Raw genomic sequence first — 6,045 nt, 5'->3', positions numbered from 1 at the left:
GGTGCCCCGAAGAGGGACTGCTGCCTGAAAGACAAGGTTATTCTCCTAGTTTTATTCTCTGCTCAGGAATATGCTCTTCCGAATGATGGGTTTCTTAGCAATTTTTCATTATTTTGGAAATTACATTGCAACCTAACTCTGGATTAAATTTGAGTAATTTATTTATTTATTTAAAAAAATATTTTATTTATTTGTTTGACAGAGAGAGAGATCACAAGTAGGCAGAGAGGCAGGCAGAGAGAAAGGGGGAAGCAGGATCCCTGCTGAGGAGAGAGTCAGATGTGGAGCTTGATCCCAGGACCCTGAGAAGGCAGAGGCTTAACCCACTGAACCACCCAGACACCCCAAATTTGAGTAATTTAAATTAATGAATAATGGCAGCAAAGCTAAAAGTACTATGAAAACTTGTTCCTCCACATCTTCTTCCTATAATCTGTAAAAACTTTGTTAAAGGACATAAATGTCTACCTGAATGTGGAGCTGTAATGAATTTATGTTTCTGGATGGGGAGACTCACTACTATAAATGTCAAGTCTTTTCAAAACTGTATTCAGTGCAACCACAGTTAAAACTTGATAGGATTTTAAAATGGAATTTAAAAAGGTCATCCTTATATGTTCAAGGACTGTCACGAAAATTCTGAAAAATGAGAAAGAATGAGGAGGAACTGACCCTATTAGATGTTAAAATGTACCACAAGGCCAGAAATTTGTCTACGTATAGACAAAGATGAATTGAGAAAAAAATGAGAGGTTACAGAAACATGTACTTATATGGAGATTAGGTTTGTGGTAAAGTTGGCACATAGTGGTGAACTATTTAGCAAATAGCATTAAAACACTTAGTTATAGATCTGAAACGAAATGCAAAAGTAAACTTTAACATATCGTATACAATGATGAATTCTAGACAGTGTGTATATAATAAAACTAAAAAAAAATACTTAAGAAAACAGAAAAATATTTAGAAAATTTTGGATTAGGAAACGTTTCTACTAGGCAATGCACAAATCCCTGAAACAACAAAGGAAATAAATAAAAACTCTGGTTATTTAAAATTTTTGAAAATTTATGTCAAAGTCTTAATAACAGAGAATGTATCTGTAACATTTCTGAGAAAAATGACTGTCCATAAAATATAAACTACTTCTATAAATGACTAAGAAAGCCAACAACCCATCAAAAATGAATAATGAAGGTTTTAAAACATATGTGTATGTTGAAGGGATGAACATATGTCCACTAGAGAGAGAGAAAAGACTATGCATGAGAGATAGAAAGGAGATGGATGCAAGGTTTAGCATCCTTAAAAAGGAGACAGGTGATGGGTCCTACAAAATATAAGGACTAATCCTTATTGGATGTAATGGGTAGAAAGATGGAGAAGGTGAGCTTGGTTTCAGGTTAAGTTTGTAGAGTTGGTGGTTGTAAGACGGAGTTGCCATAACAATATAGAGTAGAGGCAAAGTTATTAGTTGAGAATAAGGAGAAAGGCAGAAAGCTTAGTGATGTGAGGAGAGTCAGAGAGCAAACATATGTGAAAAATACAGTAAGGCCTCTGATAAATTTGAGAAGCCATATAAGATTTGTGTTAAGTAATGAGTTGCCCAGATGCATATTTTTCCTATTTTCAGATGCTCAAGTGTAAGTAACAGAGAAGACAGAGGGTTCACTAAACTAGACAATGAAAGAGCATGTTTAAATGGTCTTTGTTGGAGGCTTATCAGTTAGCAGTTATCTGCTAGTCATTCAGTGTGTACACCATGTTAGGCATTAAGGAAAATAGAAAATATAAAAAAGGACTTTCCCTTAAAGATACTAGAGTTTAAATGAGAGTTACATTTTTTTTTAAAAGATTTAATTATTTGAGAGAGAGCATGAGTGCATGAGCAGGGAGAGGGACAGAAGAAGAGGGAGAGAAATCCTCCAGCAGACTTCTTGCCAATGGTGGAGTCTGATCGCAGGACCCTGAGATCATGACCAGAGCTGAAGGCAAACGTTCAACCGACTGAGCCACCCAGACTCCCTAATTTACCCTTTTAAAAAAATTATTTTCATTAACATATAATGTATTATTTGCCCCAGGGTTACAGGTCTATGAATCACCAGGTTTACACACTTTACAGCACTCACCATATCACATACCTTCCCCAATGTCCAATACCCCACCACTCTCTCCCTCCTCCTCTCCCCCTAGCAACCCTGAGTTTGTTTCATGAGATTAAGAGTCTCTTTTGGCTTGTCTCCCTCCTGATCCCATCTTGTTTCATTTTTTCCTTCCCTGCCCCCCGAACCCCCACTCTGCCTCTCAAATTATGAAATACAGTATTGTATAAGTCATGGTTTTGTCAGAAAAATGGAAACATCCTTAGGTCTTTCAAGCAGGAGTGGATTTGAAAGAGGGAATTATACCACATGGGAAAGGGTGGGGCAAAAAGTCAAAGAAAGCTGTTGCATAAGCACCATGGGGGTCAAGACTATGCTTGTCGAATTCATGATCATATCCCATTTTGGTTGGCACATAGTAGATGTTCCATAAATATTTGTCCAAAAAATGAGTGAAATGGCTTGCCATTTGAAAGAAAACAAAATAAAATTAAGCCTGAATCCCTTCCTTACAATTATGATTAAACAAATTCTATAGGGAGTCAAGAGTTAAGAACTAATACTGATACCCTTAAAGTGTTAGAAAAAAAAGGAGATAATTTTTCCAAACATGACACCAAAGGCAGTAGTAAAAAAAAAGTTTGATGAAATAGTCTAGGTAAAACTTAAAACCTTTTATTAGATACAAATCATAAAAAAATTAAAAGTCAGATGATTGAGAAAAAAATTTTTTTTAATATGCAGCATATAGATGGCTGATAATAAAAAGGAACTTTGGTATCCAACAAATAATATATGAATGTAATAATAGGGTAATAAAGGAATTTTATATAAAAAGATATAAATTCAGTGCACAAATTGAGAGATGCTCAACCTCACCAGAAATTACATAACAAAGAGAGTCATTTAAAAGAAATAATATTTAGTAGGAAAGGATTAAAAGAATAATGACATTTGTTTTGGTACAGTGGGAAGGGAAATAGGTCCTCTGTATCTTCTTTCTGGGAGTTTAAATTTATATTGTAATAATTTTTCTAGTATTTAAGCTAATTGAAATAGAGCACCCTCCTTGAGCTAGGCATTTATTCTAAGCATGTATCAGAAAAAACTACAATAAATATGTAAGGTTGTGCAGTGCTTTTTTTTTTTAAATCCAAAATTCTGTTTTATTAGAAAAAGGTCATAGAAGTAGACAATATTTATATTCACTGCGCCTATGAGAAAAACTTCTTGGTTTAGCATCTCATTATGTCTTACTTATTCGAAAGCTAAGGTCCAACATGGTATGGGTATCTTCCTTTCTTTGTCCTGAGCTGCGGGGTTGTATTGAATTTTGTGTCCGAATGGCAGTCGACATCCACTAACACACAGAAGGGCACAGCCGTGTCCTCTCCAGAGCGGGAGAAGTCCCCGCCCTGCGCACCCACCCTACCCACCACCAAGGAGAAAGGGCCCTCACAAAGCTGTCACCAGACTTGGCCTTTCTTCTTTTCCTTTTTGTTTCGGCCTCTGCCTGGACCGGCAAGTAAAACCAGCTGGAACTCGCTCCTCCGGCTGAAAGACTCCCGGATGCCGGAGTCCCTCCAGAGGGCGCTGAGCGCCGGGACCTACAGCTGGGAGGTGGCAGGCTCCTCGGGCAGCCCCGCCTTGTTCTCGAAGGCCAGGAGGAACACGCCGTGCTTCTCATTCTCCGAATACTGCCATGGAATGCCAAGCTTGCCTCGAGCATCGACAGGAACCCGTGAGCCCTTGAGGATGTTGTCGAAGATGGTGTCGCGGAACTCGAGCAGCGCCTTCTGGTCGAACTCGCGGCCGTGGATGATGCGCATCTGCTTGAGGAAGGTGGACTTGCCGCTCTCGCCCGCGCCCCGCAGCAGGATCTTGACGAGGCGCCACACGGCGCGCCGCTCGCGGGCCAGCCCCGCGTCGATGTCCCGGCTGCGCCGCCGCGCCTCGCGCTCCGCGGCGCGAGCCTCGCCGCCGCTGCCCGCCCTGCGCTCGCGGGCCCCGCCGGCCTCGGCCGGCAGCAGGCGGCGGCTGAGGGTCCGCACCACGCCCGTCATGGCCGCTCAGGCCACGGACCCCGCCGCGGGCTAGGCGAGCCCCGCGGGGCAGCCGGCGCTCCCTCAGGCCGCGTCGGGCAGCCGCCGCCCCTGAGGCCCGCTCTCGCCCGCCGCTCGGCCCCCTGTGCAGTGCTTTTAAAGATTATGTAAAAACAATGAACACTGTTATGCTGAAAATAAATAAAAAGAAAAAAGATTATGTAAAGTTAGAACCATTCTAAGTGATTATTAGGGGGGCATATTTTAATTAAATTGTAGTATACAAATGTAAAATGGAATAGTATACAACCACTACTATGTGGATTATTATTTATGCCATAGATATGCTAAAAATAAGCTGTAAGCTGAAAAATGATTGGCAAAAACTGTATAGTACTATTCTTTATTGCTTAAAAAAAGTCTAGCCATTTTTGCCTAAGCTTCATCTAATTGCCTATCATCCATCCGTGCGTGTACTGGAGAACGTTTGGAAGAATATTTAATAAATGTTAAAAGTGAGGGGCACCTGGGTGGCTCAGTGGGTTAAGCCTCTGCCTTCAGCTCAGGTCATGATCGCAGGGTCCTGGGATTGAGCCCCGCATCGGGCTCTCTGCTCAGCAGGGAGCCTGCTTCCTCCTCCCTCTCTCTGCCTGACTCTGTTGCTCGTGATCTCTCTCTGTCAAATAAAAAAATCTTAAAAAAAAAATGTTAAAAGTGATTATCTTTGGGTGCTATGTTTATAGCTAATTGTACCATTTCCATATTGAAAACATCAAGCAATCATTATAGTAAGTAGTATAACTAAATAGATAACATAATTAGACAGATTCATAACTATTTCCACTTGAAAACGATGCATGAGAGTATAGAGGATACAAAACTATGCGTGGTAGGAAGAGTACAAAATATATGCATGTATGAAAAATGAGACTGAAAAAATTATAGGTTTGTTAATGTTTGCATTTGTTTGAACATATTAATTCTGACATCCACTCATTACCAAAAATACCCTTGAAATTTCTCATGAGAAGGCTGACGGTTGATTTCCTCTACATTTTTGGCTTAATCACAAGTATGGCATAAGTGACTATCTCAGAACTCCCATTTAAAACAAATAAGCAAATTCATAGATACTTAAGAACCACTACAAAGAAATTCTTGATTTTTTTCAAACTATAAATATAGTCTATCCAGTTTTAGTTCAAGTCTTGGAAAAAACCCTACACATTTTCTGTGTGTTACGTGAGTAAGTTCATATCCTGGTGGACATTTAGGATGTTTCTTTTCCCGAGATTTATTCATTTATTTATATTTTTAATTTTTATTTTTTGGGAAGAGAGGGAGAGAGAGTGTGTGAGTGTGGCAGGGAGGCACAGAGAGAGAGAGAGGAAGAGAGAGAATCCCAAGAAGGCTTTATGCACATCGCAGAGTAGAGCCCCACACGGGCCTCTATCTCATTACCCTGAGATCATGACCTGAACTGAAATCAAAAGTTGGATGCTTAACCAACTAAACCACGCAGGTGCCCCATATTTTCCCTAGATTTGTAAACAAAGGTCAGCTGCCCTGAACTTAGTGGACTGTAGGCCACTTTAAGTTTCCCAATAATGTTGCCTAGTATCATACAGCTTTTCTAATCCTACTCGGAGTGGTGGGAAAGTTGTCAAAGTCTGCTCTCTGGAATTGATATCAAATAATGAAATAGTTGAAGAGCGGTGAACAAAAAACAAAAATTCAAATCTGACACTTAGATTGTGTAGTCTAAGGCTATTTCCTTAAACTTTCTGGTCCTTTGTTTCCTCCTTCATAAAGTGGGCATAATAATGTACTTATTTCATTAAATTATCATGAGAATTAAAAAGAAAACCATCTAAAATAGCTAGCTTACTGAGGGACAC

The 6,045-nt window shown here is 39.9% G+C and overlaps 1 pseudogene; it reads right to left on the bottom strand.

The window, feature by feature from the left end:
- Positions 1 to 3,571: 3,571 nt before the first annotated feature.
- LOC123946461 lies at positions 3,572 to 4,168 on the bottom strand (annotated as a pseudogene).
- Between the last annotated feature and the right edge of the window lie 1,877 nt (positions 4,169 to 6,045).

This window comes from Meles meles, chromosome 7, assembly GCF_922984935.1.
Source record: "Meles meles chromosome 7, mMelMel3.1 paternal haplotype, whole genome shotgun sequence".
NCBI classification, from domain to species: Eukaryota; Metazoa; Chordata; class Mammalia; order Carnivora; family Mustelidae; genus Meles; species Meles meles.
This window is presented reverse-complemented; position numbering and strand designations above follow the sequence as displayed.